This window comes from Bos javanicus, chromosome 2 (assembly GCF_032452875.1).
Source record: "Bos javanicus breed banteng chromosome 2, ARS-OSU_banteng_1.0, whole genome shotgun sequence".
Taxonomy (NCBI): domain Eukaryota; kingdom Metazoa; phylum Chordata; class Mammalia; order Artiodactyla; family Bovidae; genus Bos; species Bos javanicus.
This window is the reverse complement of record NC_083869.1, coordinates 30,251,414-30,271,581: the sequence shown is the minus strand read 5'-3', so window position 1 is coordinate 30,271,581 and position 20,168 is coordinate 30,251,414. Positions and strand designations below refer to the sequence as shown.

The 20,168-nt window shown below is 39.2% G+C and overlaps 1 protein-coding gene and 1 non-coding gene across 3 annotated transcripts in view; one reads left to right on the top strand and one right to left on the bottom strand.

Moving 5' to 3' along the window:
- Positions 1–20,168, bottom strand: part of LOC133259160 (sodium channel protein type 1 subunit alpha) — a 315,536-nt gene that overhangs the window by 136,895 nt on the left and 158,473 nt on the right. Inside the window, exon 1 of one of the 2 annotated variants that reach the window (XM_061436361.1) lies at positions 18,860–19,148. The exons of the other annotated variant lie outside the window; for it this stretch is intronic. The gene's annotated coding sequence lies outside the window, so the exon portion shown is untranslated. Of the gene's footprint in view, positions 1–18,859; positions 19,149–20,168 lie in introns of those variants that run through there. 2 annotated transcript variants of the gene reach the window in all.
- On the top strand, positions 6,703–6,809 carry LOC133236003 (U6 spliceosomal RNA). The gene has a single exon (XR_009732700.1). It is a non-coding gene; the product is annotated as a U6 spliceosomal RNA (small nuclear RNA).

The following is a 20,168-nucleotide window of genomic DNA, read 5'->3' as shown; positions in this document are numbered from 1 at the left end:
ATGTAGGCTTCCTCAATGGCTCAGTGGTAAAGAATCTGCCTGCAATGTTAGAGACACAGGAGTTGAAGGTTGGATCCCTGACTCAGAAAGCTCCCCTGGAGGAGGAAAAGGCAAACCACTCCAGTACTCTTGCCTGGAAAATCCCATGGACAGAGGAGCCTGGTGGGCTGCAGTCCATGGGGTCGCTAGAGTCGGACACAACTGAGCGACCTCATTTTCACTTTTCACTGTCATGCATTGGAGAAGGAAATGGCAACCCAGTCCAGTGTTCTTGCCTGGAGAATCCCAGGGACGGGGAAGCCTGGTGGGCTGCCGTCCCTGGGGTCGCACAGAGTCGGACACGACTGAAATGACTTAGCAGCAGCAGCAGCAGCAGCAGCAGCAGGCTTCCTCAGTGGCTCAGTGGTAAAGAATCTGCCTGCAATGTTGGAGACACAGGAGTTGAAGGTTGGATCCCTGACTCGGGAAGCTCCCCTGGAGAAGGAAAAGGCAACCCACTCCAGTATTCCTGCCTGGAAAATCCCATGGACAGAGGAGCCTTGTGGGCTATAGTCCATGGGATCACAAAGAATCGGACACAACTGAAGCAACTTAGCATGCACACATAATTGAAGGATAAATGAGAACTGTAAAATGATTACCATTTCCTTACTTCCCTTTCAAGTCTCATATCATTCAATACACTTGTTAAAGACATATTTTAATGGGAACTTTAAATCTCTTTAAAACTGTACCTGAATATCTAAGAAGAGTGTTATATGCTACTGGAAAGTGGTTAAAAAAAAAAAAGCAAACAGTGCAATAGTTTTGTGTAGTTGTTCCATGTTAATATTTGTGTTATTTTGTCTCTATTTCTGAAAGTAAGGGAAAATGTGAGAAAATGAACACAAACGGATATATTCTGAACAAATTGTGAGAGGAGGAGTGAATAAGAATAGTAAACCAACCTATTTCCAGCTCTACCCTCAGCGGGGACCCGGAACAACTGAAGGTGAAAGCTAAGGAGCCTACTGCATGAATCCACGCACTGAAATTGTTTGCGCCACATGTAAGTGCTGGTTGACTGAACTTTCATTCTGTGTGCACTACACAGGCAATGTGGGAATTCTGTTTTTTTGGCTCTACTTTATACAACAAATGATCTGATGATTATTAACAGTACTCTAAAATGCTTGATATTTTTAATGTGCTAGTTAAGTTTACCTCAAAAGTAATTATCCAATTAGAAAGAAACAACATTTCCATAACTGTTGGAATAATTAAATAAAAGTAAAACTCTGTGATGGAATACTATGGAGCCATTAAAATAATCTTTTTAAAAAATTTCTGACAGCATGAAAAAAATGTTTAAGATATAACACCTGATAGATAAAAAATTGCAAACACCATAGGAATCCTAAGAAACAACAAAAATTTCCCCCAAAACAACAAAAATAAAAATTATTTAGAGGAAAATATTACAGTGTCAAAAGCAATATATTATTATTCTTGTGGGCAAAAAAAATCACACAGAAGATTATAAATTATGAATATTATAATCTTTATACTTTTAAAATATTCTAAGTTTTGTATTGGAGAAGGCAATGGCACCCACTCCAGTACTCTTGCCTGGAAAATCCCATGGATGGAGGAGCCTGGTAGGCTGTAGTCCATGGGGTTGCTGAGAGTCGGACACGACTGAGCTACTTCCCTTTCACTTTTCACTTTCATGCATTGGAGAAGGAAATGGCAACCCACTCCAATGTTCTTGCCTGGAGAATCCCAGGGACGTGGGAGCCTGGTGGGCTGCCGTTTATAGGGTCTCACAGAGTCGGACACGACTGAAGCAACTTAGCAGCAGCAGCAGTTTTCTATAATAACTTTACTAATTTTTATAACTAAAAGAGGATAATCCTTGGATAATTTTTTTAAATTTGACTCAAGCAAAAAACAAAATACAACTTCAACAGATTAAATGGGAAGTAATGAAATTTCTCTGAATTAAATCAAGTCATTTTTAACTACAGTTAACAATAAGAAAAAAAAATTCAGAGTTACTTTGAAAAACAGCATTTAATCATAGCATGTATGGACTCTGTGATAGGAGTTTGGAATTTGCACAAAAATATTAAGATTATTATGTGCTTAAGTATAGTTTTACCAATAAATATATTTATGAAAACATTATTTAAAGTATAGAATTGTCAGGTAATAAAGGTTTCCCTGAAATGTTTCTGTTTTGTCTCATTTTCCAGGCACCTGTGTCCATGGGATTTCCTGGCAAGAATTCTGTAGTGGGTTGCCATTTCCTACTCCAGGGGATCTTCTTGACCCAGGAATTGAACCTGCTTCCCCTGTGTCTCCTGCATTGCAGGCAGGTTCTTTACGGCTGAGGTAGGGGGCGTGTGTGTGTGTGTGTGTGTGCGCTCAGTTTCTCAGTTGTGTCCACCCTTTGTGACCCCATGGACTATAGTCTACCAGGCTTCTCTTCTCCATGGAATTCTTTAGGCAAGAATACTGGAGTGGGTTGCCATTTTCCTCCTCCAGGGGATCTTCCCCACCCAGGAGTTGAACCTGTGTCTCTTGTGTCTCCTGCATTGGGAGGCAGATTGGGATCTTTTACCACTAACACCAGCTGGGAAACCCCTATTGAGTAGTTAGGTGCCCCCATATGAACTAGGTAGTGGTGATCCTGTTACATCAGAGAATAGGCCTAAATGTGCTGCAGAGAAGGTACAGCACATGAAAAGGAAGCCAAGAAATAAGCACAATAAAGTGCAGTTGGTGCTAGGATGGAAGTCTGTTCCAGGCACAGCCATAGCACAGAAAGGAAATGAGTCATTCTTGAGGGAAGAAGAGATCGTGGCTTTTCAGGCAGAGAACGCAGCAGCAGCAAAGGCCAGGAGACAAAAACAGTTCAGATATGCACAGAAATGCAGTATATCTGGGGGGCACATGGTAGAGTAGACAGACCATAGAGAAGACAGAAACCTCAACAGCTCACAGGAGCCAGTCATCCTGAATAAACTGAGCTTTTATCCCTGGATGTCACTAATACTTTTAAACAGTGGAGACTTGATGTGCCTGTTAGAAAGGTTACTAGTGTGGAGGGGAGGGAGGTTTAAGGAGGAAAGATGTTTATATGAAAAAAAGACCAATAGAAAAATTTTACATTGTTTTAGTTGAGAGATGTTGAAAATCCAAAAAGAGTATCAGAATATTTTTCTTTTATAATCTCTGGTTTGCTTTGCAACACTTCTTCCATTTATTAGAACTTACTGAGTTAAACTGATGATATGTGCAGCTCATATCACAGTAATGGAAAACACACTAGTATAATGTGATAAATACTTTCCTTATTCAGCATAACTTCCGGGACTCAGTTACCTGCATTATAGTAGTTTCAACTAAAACATGTCCATAATGTAAAAGACATAAATGTATTTACCATAGAAAAAGAATGATCAAATTCATCCTTGTCAGATAAACTTTTGATCTCAGGACGTCTTTATTGCTAATATTATTGAGGACCTCCAAAAGCTTTTGTTTATATACTTCAGTCACTTCGTTGTGTCCAACTCTTTGTGACCCCACAAACCTCAGCATGCCAGGCATCCCCATCCATCATTAACTCCCGGAGTCTACCCAAACCCATGTCCAATGAGTCAGTGATGCCATCCAACCATCTCATCCTCTGTCGTCCCCTTCTCTTCTCATCCTCAATCTTTCCCAGCATCAGGGTCTTTTCAAATGAGTCAGTTCTTCCCATCAGGTGGGAACTCCCAAAGTAAGAGTTTCAGCTTCAACATCAGTCCCTCCAATGAACACCCAGGACTGATCTCCTATAGAATGGACTGGTTGGATCTCCTTACTGTCCAAGGAACTCTCAAGAGTCTTCTCCAACACCACAGTTCAAAAGCATCAATTCTTAGGCGCTCAGCTTTCTTCACAGTCCAACTCTCACATCCATACATGACCACTTGGAAAACCATAGCCTTGACTAGACGGACCTTTGTTGGCAATGTAATGTCTGTGCTTTTTAATATGCTGTCTAGGTTGGACATAACTTTATACTAACATTTTACTTTATTGGAAATTAAAAGAGAAATCATTAAAAAGTTAATTTATAAATATCAGTAAGGAACAATAATATGTTAAAATAATAATTTAGGTGAAAAATAATCATAGCTCTAAAAGAAAATCTACTGAGTTTTTTCAATTTACTTTTAAAAGTTATTTTAATTATTTTATTGTCTTATTTTATACATTTTCAAATCTCTTTAATTTTGGCTTAATGTCTAGATTCTTAAATCTGCTGCTGCATTCAATCTATTATACTTTACATTTTGGATGATGAAAATCTGGCCTCACATGTATATGGAGTTTAAATTTTTCAACAGCCTTTTCAATATACATTCAATATATTGAATATATATTAAAAGCAGAGACACTACTTTGCCAACAAAGGTCCATCTAGTCAAAGCTATGGTCTTCCAGTAGTCATGTGTGGATGTGAGAGCAGGACCATAGAGAAGGCTGAGCACCGAAGAATTTATAATTTTGAATTGTGCTGCTAAAGAAGACTCTTGAGAATCCCTTGTATAGCAAGATCAAATTAGTCAATCCTAAAGCAAATCAACTCTGAATATTCATTGGAAGGACTGATGTTAAAGCTCAAGCTCCAATACTTTGGCCACTTGATGTGAAGAACTGACTCCTTGGAAAAAACCCTGATGCTGGGAAAGATAGAAGGCAGGAGGAGAAGTGGATGACAGAGGATGAGATGGTTGGATGGATCACTGATTCAATGGACATGAGTTTGAGCAAGCTCTGGGAGATGGTACAGGAAGGGAAGCCTGGTGTGCTGCAGTCCATGGGGTAGCAAAGAGTTGGACATGACTGAGCAACTTAACATCAACAATATATATTTCAATACATATTCAATAATAGAGTCTTAGAAATAGTCTTTGAAAGTTTAGCAAAACTAGACAAATAGAATCTGAAAATGTATCAATGAACTTGTATTGTGCTACATTTAAATCTGTTGGTTTATCTTGCACTTTGAATGGATCTATTATCTGTGTCTGATTTTGTATCATTATCCACTGCTCATTTGTAAAATACTGCTTGACTGAGTTATGCAGATCTTTGAAATGTGAATACCATGATTCATCACATCAGAAAATTCTTTGTTTTGAAGCTATTGAACTTATGGTGGAGATACAAGTTTTCCAAAATTCTAATTTTTCTCTCAAATGTTCAAATGTTGTCCTTGGTAACAAATATAGTAAATTATTTTTTCTTGAAATGACAGGCTCATTTCACTCAATTTCAAAAAGTCATCTGCCAGATAGCCAAGTCTAAATAACTACAATTTGTCAGTCATTCTTTCAAGTAAAAATGGTGTTCCATAGAAAATCAGCTAATTAAGCTTGCAACTCCAAGTAATTGCACAAGTGTTTTATTTATTATTTTTTTGAGTCAACCATCATCACACTTTTGTTTGAGGAAACTATTTTGTATGCATACTTCCCATTTCAGCACAAATAACATTAAAAAAAACAGGTGCACTTATTTATGTATCTAGGTGAAATAGAATTAATACTTTTTCCTGCTTCATCAAAGATATTTTTGCAGTAAATCTGGTTTTTAATTTTACTTATTTACTTACTTGTTTTTACTGGGGGTGAATGGTAGTGAAGACTACAGTGACCACAAGTACAGTTTGGTGCCACTGTTTTGATAATTGTTAAGGCTAAGAGTTTTAATTGCTTTTGACCCTAAGTACAATAATCAATACAGTGAAAAAGGCAAAAAATGTTCTTTTTATTATTCTGAAATACTTTTGCCCTGAGGGACTCCCTAAAAGGTTTCAAGAGAACTCAAGGAGGTCTGTGGGCTACATTTTGAAAATAACCAAAGTCATGTTAACAATTTGATAAGGCTTACATGGGGGCTTATTGTTAAAATGGCTCATTATGTTGACCTCGCAAACAAAGGATAAAGTCACAGTGACCCTTGAGACAGACCGAATTGCTCAAATGACATTCTGTTTTCCCGCTGGCACCTACCTTCTCAAGGCTACGAGACCACTGGATGCCAGACCTCTGGCTATGTGACCGCAGGACTCAGCTACAGGCTAAAAATTAACCATCCCTTCAGAGAATTTTTCATTGGCGGTGTATAAGAAAGACCTCATCAGAAAGAGGATGCTGGTTCTCCTTAAGGGCTAGTCACCTCGTTTCCCTCTAATAAATTTCCTTTTCTTTGCCTGACTGCCCAGCTTGTTCTCTTTTTCTCTGCACTCGCTCTACACAATATTTCCATTTTTTAGATTACATTCTATATGCATCAAAGGGGCTTCCCAGGTGGCACCAGTAATAAGAATCTCCCTTCTGATGCAGGAGATGTAAGAGATGTGGGTTTAGTCCCTGGGCTGGGACGATCCCCTGGAGGAGGGCACGGCAACCCACTCCAGTGTTCTTGCCTGGAGTATTCCATGGACAGAGGAGCCTAGTGGGCTATAGTCCATAGGGTCACAAAGAGTTGGACATGACTAAAGTGACTTAGCATGCGTGTACACATCACAAGCTCTGAACAAACTGAGAATACAACTGTGGAAGTATTTTCACATAACCCATGAGTGGAAGGAGAGTTAAAAATGAAATGCAAAATTCAAGGGTAAAACAAAATGCCCAGGAATGGGAAAAAAAAAAAAAAAGATTGCTCACTTCAGCAGCAAGTATACTAAAACTGGACTGATACAGAGAAGATTAACATCACCCCTTTGCAAGGAGGACACACAAATTCCTGAAGGGTTCCACATTTTTACACATGAAAAGATGCTCAACAACACTAATTATTACAGAAAGGCAAACCAAAACTACAATGAGGTATCACCTTACACCAGTCAAAATGGCCCTCATAAAAAATCTACAAACAATAAATGCCGGAAAGGGTGTTGAGAAAAGAGAACACTTTTGCACTGTTGGTGGGAATGTAAATTGGCATAGCCACTATGGAGAACAGTATGGAGGTTCTTTAAAAAACTAAAAATGGAACTACCATACCACCCAGAAATCCCACTATTAGGGATATAACCAGAAAAAAACTAAAATTCAAAAAGACACATGAACCCCAATGTTCATTGCAGCACTATTTACAATAGCTAGGGCATGCAAACAACCTAAATGTCCATCAACAGTGGAATGGATAAAGAAGTTATAATACATACATAAAATGGAATATTACTTAGCCATAGAATGGAACGAAATTGGGTCATTCGTAGAGACACAGATAAACCTAGAGACTGTCATACAGAATGAAATAAGTCAGAAAAAAAATATTGTATAACACATATGTGAAATCTAGAAAGATGGTATTGATGATCTTACTTGAAAGACAGAAATAGAGACACAGACATAGAGAACAAATACATGGACATCAAGGAGGGAAACGGGAGTGGGATGAATTGAGAGACTGGGATCGACATACATACACTACTCTGTATAATATAGGTAACTAATAAGAAAACATTGTCACCCTGCTTATTTAACTTCTATGCAGAGTACATCATGAGAAACGCTGGGCTGGAAGAAGCACAAGCTGGAATCAAGATTGCCGGGAGAAATATCAATAACCTCAGATATGCAGATGACACCACCCTTACGGCAGAAAGTGAAGAGGAACTAAAAAGCCTCTTGATGAACTTGAAAGAGGAAAGTGAAAACGTTGGCTTAAAGCTCCACATTCAGAAAACTAAGATCATGGCATCTGGTCCCATCATTTCATGGGAAATAGATGGCGAAACAGTGTCAGACTTTATTTTTGGGGGCTCCAAAATCACTGCAGATGGTGACTGCAGCCATGAAATTAAAAGACGCTTATTCCTTGGAAGGAAAGTTATGGCCAACCTAGATAGCATATTCAAAAGCAGAGACATTACTTTGCCAACAAAGGTCCATCTAGTCAAGGCTATGGTTTTTCCTGTGGTCATGTATGGATGTGAGTATTGGACTGTGAAGAAAGCTGAGCACTGAAGAATTGATGCTTTTGAACTGTGGTGTTGGAGAAGACTCTTGAGAGCCCCTTGGACTGCAAAGAGATCCAACCAGTCCATTCTGAAGGAGATTAGCCCTGGGATTTCTTTGGAAGGAATGATGCTGAAGCTGAAACTCCAGTACTTTGGCCACCTCATGCAAAGAGTTGACTCATTGGAAAAGACTCCGATGCTGGGAGGGATTGGGGGCAGGAGGAGAAGGGGACGACAGAGGATGAGATGGCTGGATGGCATCACTGACTCGATGGACGTGAGTCTGAGTAAACTCTGGGAGTTGGTGATGGACAGGGAGGCCTGGCATGCTGTGATTTATGGAGTCTCAAAGAGTCGGACATGACTGAGTGACTGAACTGAACTGAACTGAATAAGAAAACACTGTACTGCTCAGGGAACCCTATTCAATGTTCTGCGGTGACTTAAATGAATGGTAGTGGTTTAGTCACTCCTGGTGGCTCAGATGGTAAAGCGTCTGTCTGCAATGCAGGAGACCCAGGTTCGATCCCTGGGTTGGGAAGATCCCCTGGAGAAGGAAATGGCAGCCCACTCTAGTATTCTTGCCTGGAAAATCCCATGGATGGCGGAGCCTGGTAGGCTACTGTCCATGGTGTTGCAAAGAGTCAAACAAGACTGAGTGACTTCACTTCACTTCACTTCTTGTGACCCCATGGATTGTAGCCGGCCAGGCTCCTCTGTCCATGGTTTTTTCAGGAAGAATACTAGAGTGGGTTGCCATTTCCTTCTCCAGGGGATCTTCCTGACCCAGGGATCGAACCTGCATCTTCTGCATGACAGGCAGATTCTTCACTGCTGAGCTACCAGGGAAGACCTAAATGAGAAGAAAAAGAAATCCAAAAGAAATCCAAAAAAGTGGGAATATATGTATAGCTGATTCACTTTGCTGTACAGTAGAAAAACATACAACATTGTAAAGCAACTATATTCCAATAAAAATTAGTTAAAAACAAAAAGAAAAAAAAAAGGTGAGCGCAAAGGAGAGTAAGTTTTGGCTCCAGAGAAAAGAGAACTGAGCTGAGATTCCATTTTTTGTCATCTTATAGAAAGAGTTATATAGAGATCACCTTCTTCTGTTCTTTTCTTACTGATTTCTATTTAACTCAACTATGTTCAAACTTCCTTTTTCAAATTTCTTCAAAGGAAACTCTTGTCTTCATTCATATAGGTTGCTGATATATAATCCTCTAAATGCCTCAAATCACCTGAAACCTGAAACTTCAAGACCCAAGCAGCACAGAAATTATGGTACTCTAGACCTGAAACCAGCCTGTTGCCTCTTTGGTTTTGTACCAACACACTGACAGACATAGCCCAAAATATCTGGCCTTTGTAAACGGCATATCACATTCCAGGGTAATATCAAAACTGCTGCCTGAGAGCATTTGTCAAGTCTCAAAGTAACTCTTTCCAGGATTCTCAAATCCACTGAATTTCTTAGAAATATTTTATGTGACAGAATTCTTAGTTTTTCCTCCTCTTTGAATATATACTTAGAAACATTGAACTCTAGTTTCTTTTTATTCAATATTAATCTTCAGTTTTTAATTATTAATATTTGCTTTAAAACAATCTAGATACTGTTACCTAAGACTTGTCATTAACCATCTATTCCTCTTCACACATAATCCTCCCACACCTTCAGCATAAATAATTTCATATCTCCAAATGCAACAAATACTAATAATTACTTTCAGTGCTCCATCCTGCCACCTCTGGCTCAATAGTATAAATTGCTTGTTTAATCTTGCCATCATTGGATTTGGTAATGATGTTAAACTTGTAACTTGATTCTTCCCAATTTGATGAGTTTTATTCTAAATGGCTAAGAATTTATATATTAATACATATTAGTATTTAGAAATTTTTGTTGTTGTCATTCTCAATCTGAGGTCAGTTCTTACTAAAACAACCCAGTGCAAACAGGAGATGCTCCATGAATGTAAGACAACTTTCCCCAAAGTTTGCTGAATTCTACAGGGAGAAATTAAATTACCAAATTACACAATTTTCAGAACAACACTCTTTTGAAATTCCAAAATTAACATTATGTTAGATCCTTTCCCAATGGTTATATACTTGTTACAAATTTTCCAAAAAGTTACAATATTATTATAGAGGAGTTTTGGGCTGATAAATTATTCAAATATTCAACTGTTTCCTTAATAACTTTGAGTTTACTATTTTTACTAGTGATATAATAAATACCTTTGTTCAAAAGGCTAATTCAGTTCCATTTGAAAAATAATGTATGCTTTTATGCTGACTTTTAAAGTAACACATGCTTAGAGAATTTGTACAAAAAAAACACTTTGATAAGTAAAATAAATTATTAACACTAATAATTCTGCATATGTAGAATTGTAGGGGTTATTCTATCCTTTATTATTTAATACTTTCTTTTTTGTTTTACATAATTAGCATGTACTAATTTTGTTATTAGAAAAATAAGATTTAATGTTTTATTTTTAAAAAGAAAATTGAACTTGCAATCCCATAAACTGGAGAAACTGTTACATTATTTCCAGAGTTTTTTTTTTCCCTAAGCAAATATGCTTTTTTTGTTTTCTGTCTTCCATTGAGATCATACTAGGTATATATGATATATACTTTTTCATGTAGCCTTATATCCTGAACAATTTTCCATAGAAGTAAAAATGCTCCTTGAAATATTATGTTTAATGGCTCCACAAGATCTCATTATTTGCATGAACCATGATTTATTTACTCTTTCTTCTTACATTGTGTATGTAGACTGTTTTCAGTTTTGTTTGGTGGAATTACTCTTCTTAAAAGGGGAATAGATTGGAGGGACGATCAGTCAAGGGTCCAGTTCACCCTTAACAAAAGGGAAAGATTCAGAGTCCCAAAGTGACCATTCAGATTCTTACTTCCTGGAATTTTAATCATAAAGCTGACTGTATTTAAAAAAAAAAAAAAAAGCCTGGAAACAGTTGACGTCAATCATCCCAGGAGATAAGAGCTTGTTACAAAAAGCACCAAAAGTCTAAAATCTGGGCTGTCATAATTTTCCTTACTCTTGTCATTTCCAGTTTCTGGATTTTACCTACCCCTCCCGCTGTGAGCTCTAATAACTTCCCATGACGTTACTGATATACTTACATTAATGTCATTTCAAGTTGTGTCCCAACTGAGACTGAGGTTAGTTGAAACACTTTGAAATTATTTTAATAAGTGTCTCATGAATACCTCATGTTTTATATCCCTTTTTGTCACTTTTCTCATTGAAACAAGAGCCTTGGCTTAGTAAATTTATCAGAGATTATAAAAAGAGCATTATAGGCATATGAGCGGAATCAATGTCACCACCATTTTGCTTCTGTAGACTTTGTTATTCATCATGCCTCTTTAAATGCAAACCTAATTAATTGCCTTTATTTGACTATCAACAAAAACATAGATGGCTCCTTATTATTCAGTGGGAATAAAGCATGAATAATGAAAGACTACCATTAACAACAATTTGACAATAAAAAAATGACTGTCAGTTTCAATCATCTTTGTTCATTATTTTAGCAGTCGTAAGTGTAGCCAAAGACAACTACTATGGACTGAATTGTGACCCTTTCAAAATTCAGCTGGAAATAGGGTCTTTAAAGAAGGGATCAGATTAAAATGAGGCTATTAGGAGGCTTCTATTATAGTCTGACTTGTGTTTTATAAAGAGAAGTATGGACACAAAAAGAGACACTAAGGATGCACACAAATACACACGAGAAGGTTGCCAGCCACAAGTTGAGCAGAGACATCAGAAGAAAACAAACCTGCAGAGACCTTGCTCTTGAACTTCTCGCCTCTAGAACTGTGAGAAATAAATGTATGTTGTTTCAGACATCACGTCTATGGTATTTCATTACACAGTAGCCTCAGCCAACTCACACAACTGTCAACCTTATTTTAAAGACTCACTTCTATCTCAAGTTCAACGTTTTCCCCTCAGTGGTGTTTAGGAAGCAAACGATAACTAGTAACATATATTATACAGATAATGTTTGTCTGAATTTGGGAGAGCACGTGCAATATAGTAGAGATATTTTTTATAATAACTAGTAACTTTTCTCCAAAAATGTTAGCTCACTGCTGAACTGCACAACATTGCCTTACATTTCCAATCGAGTCACAAATGAGTATGTGTTAAATTATAATAAAATTTATAATTTTATAAATTATTATAAAAAATTTTATAATATAAAAACTTGACTTAAACTTAGGCCAAAAAAGTGTGTAACAGTTAAGAAGATAGAGGCCAGTTTTCTCATACTTTAAAGTTGTATGAATTCTCCAGAAGGGAGAATCTTACTGCATTTTCCTGGAAGAAAAAAGTTGCCGCTAGTACCCAAGGTATCAAATCATTGCTAATTGTATGCTAAAAACATGGATGCACTTAAATATGGAATGACCAACAGCATTAACAACAAAATTCAGTGGGGAAAAAACAGTCTTTCAAAAAATGATACTGGGACAATTGGACGGCAACACAAAGAAGAATTAAGTTGGCCCCTACCTCATGTTATAGAGAAGATCTGACTCAAAATGGATCCCTAAATACAAGAGATAAAACAATAAGACTCAGAGGAAAAAGAGACGTAAATTTTCATGACCTTGGATTAGGCAGTGGTTTCTTATGTATGACATAAAAAACACAAATGACAAAAGAAAATATTAAAGCCAAAGATTATAGACACATCACCAAATTAAAGCCACAGTTATACAGAGAGCTTCAAAGAAGGAAGAGACAAAGGGTTTTATACGACTTACAGTGATAAACTAAAAAGCAAGGTTTATGCTAAGAAGGGGCTTCCCTGGCGGCTCAGATGGTAAAGCGTCTGCCTGCAATGCGAGAGACCCGGGTTCGATCCCTGGGTTGGGAAGATGCCCTGGAGAAGGAAATGGCAATCCACTCCAGCACTCTCCATGGACGGAGGAGCTTGATAGGCTACAGTCCATGGGATTGCAAAGAGTCGGACACGACTGAGCGACTTCACTTTCACTTCATGCTAAGAAGAGAAACACACATTTTCTGGAAAGGAACTACAATGTTAGCAGGTAACTGAGAGAGTGGGAACAAATATAAAAAGGTAAACCATTAGAAAGTGAACTTTGACACTATACCAACAAACGCTTTTAATGTAGATAAACATGAGATCAGATCAGTCGCTCAGTCGTGTCCGACTCTTTGCGACCCCATGAATCGCAGCACGCCAGGCCTCCCTGTCCATCACGAACTCCCAGAGTTCACTCAGACTCGTGTCCATCGAGTCGGTGATGCCATCCAGCCATCTCAGCCTCTGTCGTCCCCTTCTCCTCCTGCCCCCAATCCCTCCCAGCATCAGAGTCTTTTCCAATGAGTCAACTCTTCGCATGAGGTGGACTTTCAGCTTTAGCATCATTCCTTCCAAAGAAATCCCAGGGCTGATCTCCTTCAGAATGGACTGGTTGGATCTCTTTGCAGTCCAAGGGACTCTCAAGAGTCTTCTCCAACACCACAGTTCAAAAGCATCAATTCTTCGGCGCTCAGTCTTCTTCACAGTCCAACTCTCACATCCATACATGACCACAGGAAAAACCAGATAAACATGAGAGTGGATACTTATGTTTTACTGTATTATTTTAAAATCACATTAGTATGAATTCATGTGCAGAAAAAGATTTGTTCAAACTCTCCGAATACCTACTGTGTCGTGACCCTTCTAGGGGACATACTGATTTGGTTTATGTCTGCTCCCAGGCCACATCTCCTCAATTTGGTCATTTCAGGGGGGACGTCCTGAAGTGCAAGCAAAACTGACTAGGTGACAAGGGGTGTTTTTTATTTTAACTGATAGTTTATAGCAATCTAACTGATAATCTCATTCAAGCAAGTTTTTTTTTTCCATCAAAGAGTCTTTTAAATATTTTTGAGCCAATTTCACTGCATACTAGGAACTATAGGATTCTTCACAGAACTTTACACATTGTTAAAACTTTGTGTGTGTATAGAAATGATTCGATTTAGTCTTTTTTTTTTAACCTAGTAACTTGTTATCATTAAATATAGGACTTATATTGACTTGACATTGTTCCTTGACTTTCTTTCTTTTTTTTTTTTTTTTAAATAAAGGCCAGGGACAATTAGAGCCCTAAGCATGCTCATTAAGACTCCACAGATCTGGCCCCATTTCCTTCCATTTCTTCTGCACTCCAATCCCTCACAAGACAGGTGCCATTCCTTATATCTGCCAGGTGTACTCTGCCCTTTGGGACTTCTCTTCCCAGATTGCTCTTCTCTCACCTCCTTCAGATGAAAATTATTTTCTTCACCTCTCAAACATTGTTTTTTGTCTCTACATGCTGGTTTTATCCTATGGCTCACACCGCCTTTTTTTTCTTTCTTTCTTTCAAAGAACATGTATTTGCTATTATTTCATCACACACTGATTTGTCTACTAACTCCATCTTTAGACTGCAATCACCATGTGGGTAAGACTTTTATTTACCATATTCAGCACCTAGAATAGGGATTCTCCAATAGTACAGAAAGGCACATTTTAAAAAAATGAGTAAATGAAGTAGATACAGAGAATTACTCTAAACCAAAGTATTTTGAAAGTTTGGTATGTAAGAAAAGGGATAAATTATAGCTGCCATGTACAGATGCCAGCAACCAGAGTCTCTACTATGTGGGCTAAGCCCTCATTCTACCATCACATGGGTGATATCCTTATCCTTATTCTGCAGCCAGGAGCACAGATCCAGCAGCCAGATAGCCTGGTTTCAAGTTTGGGCTCTACCATCTGCAAACAAGCTCAGGGCAAGTTAACCTCCCTGTGCTTCCTTGGTTTCCTCATCCATAAACTGGTGATTAATAATAGCACCGACTTCACAGAATTCAATGAGAAAATATTTTGAGGTGCTGCTTAGAATTGTGGCTGGTAAATGCTGGGGCTTCCCAGGTGATACAGTGGTAAAGAATCTGCCTGATCCCTGGGTTAAGAAGATCCCCTGGAGTAGGAAGTGGCCACCCACTCTAGTATTCTTGCCTGGAAAATTCCAGTGACAGAGGAGCCTGGCAGGCTACAGTCCATGGGGCCACAGAGAGTCAGACACAACTGAACACACTCAGCAACAAAAGAGTAAACGCTGCATATCTTTGTTAAATAAAATAATTACTAAATGAGAACCTGGACAAAAGAGAAAGTTGGGAAAGCACAGTTTGGGACAGTTTGGGGAGATTTGGCTCAGTTTTTTTTTTCCCCTGACTATAGCCGCTCTGAGAATCTCTTCCCCACTCCTACCCTAAGGCAGTACTGTCTAAACTGATCTGTGAAATGTGCTTCAGTGACTACTCAGAATTTCAAAGGGAAGTGATTACTTCACAGATCCTAGTTCCATTGACTGAGTCTTAGTCTGCAGCCTCCCCATAAACTCTCCCTCCTCTCCTCCCATAAACTCTCCCTCCTCTCCTCTCCCATCTGAGGGAGCTGGGACATCTAGCATGTGCTCTCAGTATTTACAGGGAGGCAGCGATGAGTTCAGCCTCTCCAACTAACCAGGAGGAAACTAATACCTTGTGTGACACCCTAGGGTAATTTTTACAAGGATGCTCCTCTGTGTGAGAAGAATACAGAGAAGAAACACATAAATAATGTAATAATATGCAAAATATACATATCTCCTATATAATAAACCAATATTTCTTGTGTTCTCCCCCATGGACTATAGCCCACCAGGCTCCTCTGTCTGTCCATGTAATTCTCCAGGCAAGATTACTGGAGTAGATAACCATCCCCTTCTCCAGGGCATCTTCCCCATCCAGGGATTGAACTCTGTTCTCCTGCATTGCAGGCAGATCCTTTACAGTCTCAGTCACCAGGGAAGTCTTTCACTTTCGCTTCGTTATATACCAATATAAATTCATGAGGACTGCTTGCTTTGTATTGTCCTAGAGGTAACTCTAAAGGAACCCCCAATTTTTCCCTTCCTTGTCTGCAACATCCAAAGAAGATGCTCTTCTGTTATTGCTCTCTGAATCTCTGGGTTCCCAGACAGTACCCTCTACACAAGGAAATGAAATAGGAGGGAAGGGGGCAGGGCACAAACTTTAAAAGAATGACATAGCCCAAGGAGATGACAGAAACTGATTAGAACCAAATAAATCCAAAATCCAAGACGGCAGACAAGTCAACTTCCACCAGACCTTGAGCCTCAGTATATGCTCATTGCAACACATCAGCAAGCTAAATGATACATCCACAGGCACCATGACAGTTCCATGGCCAACAAAAGGCCAAAAAGTGGGCAGTAGCCCAATTCCTGGAAATCTGCACCCTTGCCCCAAATAGTTGGAATAATCCTCCTACCCATTAGCCTATGAAATTACCCAAGAACTAAAAACTAACTAATCAATGTTTCGAGGCAGCTCTTGCCTTCTGAAATGGCCTACACTCTGTCTGTGGAGTGTGTTTCTCTCTAAATAAATCCACTTCTCACCTATCACTTTGTCTCTCACTGAATTCTCTCTGCAATGAAACTTCAAGAACCTGGGCTTCATTAAATCCTGAAACCTGTGTTCTCACTTAAAAGACCATGGGTTCAAGTTCCAGTCAGAGATTTGGTTGGGTTCAAGTCCCAGTTTGAGGTATGCAATTTCAGAACTAGCACAGTTCTTACTGGACTCCTTTGGATTCTAGAGTTTTAATTTCCTGTGTTGGTGGCAATAGTTTTCTTCTGTGTCTCTGGTCTGTCTCTTTGCCCCTGGCACCTCTGGTTGGTAAAGCTGAATCCTAGCTGAGATACCCAGTGCCTTCTGGGATATGGGATAACTAATTAGGCCTCCAATTGTGCCTTTCCCTTCCCTTCGCAGATGGAGAAAACCTCTCGACCATGCCTTAAAGGGAAATAGTCCTAATAATTGAGTCTCCAGATGCCAAATAACTCAGCATGGGGGGCCATGTAACAGAAACTATCAATATTGGCAGCAAAATCCAACATATTATTTTTATCAGTATGTAAAAATACTGATAAGTACTAGCTATGCTTAAAAAGGTATTTGAAAACAACAGGCCAACAATGTGCAGAGGGAAGAGAAAAAGCCATAAAACTGAGCTGCAGTAAATTTCATGAAAACGAATTCCTTTGCTCAGTTTATGCGATATAACCAGCTCTGTTACAAGGTTACCTCATCCTCTCCACAAAATTGTTTTCCCATAAATCTCAGTGGCCATCCATTCTGTCTACACATTCTGTTCCTAAAATAGACACCATCTAAAAATCTCTTCAAGAAGCTTTGTGGAGGAAGGCCTAAACTGCAACACTACCCCTGCAAGAGGGATGCGATGGCCTGAGGGCAGTTACAAAAGCCGCGACCGCAAAGGAGAGGCTTAAAGGAGTTTTCCACCAAAGTTATTGGGCTTCCCAAATGCAGAGATGAGGGGAAAAGTGTGAGACCCTGGTGTGCATGCAGGAGTTCCAAGTTGCATCTGGTGTGCCAGATATTGTAGCAAACAGGAAAGGTAAGCGACCCACTGCTCTGGAGGACAGAAATGAAAGCAGGGATAGCCAACCTCAGCATGGAATTTTCCTATTTCTGCTTGGCATCAGCCTCTTGGGATGATTGAAAGTGCTTAATGGGGAAATATGTTCTGTTACTACACTAGCACATCAGAAATACCACGTGAACCTGAAAATCCATAGAAAAAAGAAGCCACATTTTATAGGTGTGATAGCAACAGCGTTTGGCAATTTGCAAGTTTGCTACAGCGCCTTAGAAATATTGAGTCTCATGCACATATGGAGAGGATGTTACCCGGCTTTGGCTTTAATCCTTTCCTGGGACATGTGAAAAAGCAACTACCACCACTCTCTTTTGGACTCATTTGCTAAAGAGGAGTGACAACTGTCACAGAGTCACTGAAGGGAACAAAAAGAAATACGGGAAGTAAATGTGGCGGGGGTGGGGGGCTGTCTTTAAACAAATACCTCAAACAGGTAGGAGAGAGGGGATCCATGAGAACAAGGATCTTTGAAAAAGCCTCCAGTCCACCCAGAGACCTTTTCTTGTGCTGTCTGTAAAAGCAACACGGTTCACACTGAGGACTGAACAGGATCTGCAGTATCACTGCAGCTAGTGACCTCTGTGTAATTAAAAGTAGCTCAGCCTTCCCCATTTGGCATTCCAGGAAGAAGGGCTTCTTTCCCACTACCCTCCAGCTCCTTTATTACCATGCTCAATCAGAGTTACAAAGAATAAATCCTTGTCCTGCTCTGGCTCAAGGTAGGCGGCATTTCTCCTCAGAAGCCCAGCCTCTGCCGAGGAGGCTCAAATCCCTGCAGTGCTAGGTTCCAGCCGCGGTCCCCGCTGCTGGCTTTCTTCCTGTGGGGTTAACTTGAGATCTAGTTTTTGCTCCATCCTTAGGAACACTATGACCTCTATTTACAGCTCCGCTTATCCAGTTCTAAAGCACCGGTGAAGGAGGAGGGGGCTTCAAAGGGAGACTTTGAATAGGATGGAGGGTGGCAAAGGCAAGAGCTGGCCAGGTGCCAAGCTATTTCAGGCCAAAGAATCTCCTTGTATCAAAATGCTGAACTGCAAAACAAACCTGATTTCAGTTCGTGGAAGGTGGAGAGAGGAGGGGGGAAGGGGAGGGGAGGAGAAGGGGAGGAGAAGAGAGGGAGGAGGGGGACCCGTCGGTCCGAATTCACATACAAAAATGGACTTCCTGCTCTGCCCACTGTATTTCCACGGTCTCCCCAAAAGAATAACTGGAATGAACATGCCTAAGATCGCGACGAAATAAGCAGATGGCTTACCTGATAAAAAGGAAAATTACCCATCTGCAACGAGGAACAGCATCTTCCAAAGACCAGATGATAGCGTGCCTTCAGTTGCAATTGTTCTGATTCTTTCTTGCAAAGGTGACCAAGTATTTACGGGGACTGCAGTCTCACTGTGGCAGGACACACACACACAAACACACACACACGCACACATACACACATGCACCGGAGACCTCTGCAGTATCCTCTCGGCTTCATCCTCGCCTCACTCTATGGTACCTAATACAAATCAGCAAATAGCTTGTTTAAAAAAAAAAAAGTCGAGGTAGCACCTTACATTACATCGCCATCTAGTGGTCAAACATTAAATATTTTTTTACCAGCCGGAATTCTGTGTTCTTTTTCAACCTCTTTTCTCTCAGCCTCATCTCTCTCTTCCCTTTGATCTCTCACGATTGCTTTGTCTGTTTCCTCTTCGTTTCTAATTTCTCTATCAAGTAACTAATGACTCAAAGACGAAAAAGTTTAAAACTAAATATAGTTATTTTCAAGTCCAACAAATGACTTTTGTGTTGTTTTTGCATTTTATTTTTGTTCAAAAGAATTACTTTATTCTTACTATGAATCTTTTACATAACCTGTGAATAAAACTTTGTCTTTTTTATTCCCAGAAGAAAATTAGGAGGTCATTTATGACAGATCAATGGCTTTCCAATGGGGATCTACTTGAAATTTTTTCTCATTTTTAACATGGTGTTTTAATAGCAGGTTCTGTATTATAGTGAAGAGATCTGAGTGCGAAGCTGTGTTACTACAAGCTCAGTCCTCATGAGTGTGTGCCTTTGACAAGTCCCTGAACTCTCTGAGAACTTGCATTTCCCCACCTTTATTTGTTGTTAAACAAGATTATACTCCCATTCTGTCTATGGTTCTATTATCTTTTACTGCAATATATTTCCACGGTTTTTAGACATGACTAAAACTTAGTTATAACAACATTTTAGTAAGCAAATATATATTTTGACTCCAACTAAGTATTACCTATTGATAGAATTATGAAAGCCATGTGTATCAGGTTTTCCTAAGACAAGGGAGAATTCATGCTAAACTATTTATAACTCCAGGAAATGAGAGCACAGCTTTGTGTGTTATAAACTGTACTTTAAAAATGAACAGTCTTTAGCATTTGGTCATGCGTATGCTCACAATTAACTATGTGTAGATTAGTCGTCTGGCTAATTTGCAGTAAATATTTCATCCTGGTTATCTGTTATCTAATCCACTTATTATCAATAACTATCTTGCCTTATTATTGATAATTATCTTGCAAAGAGTCAGACAT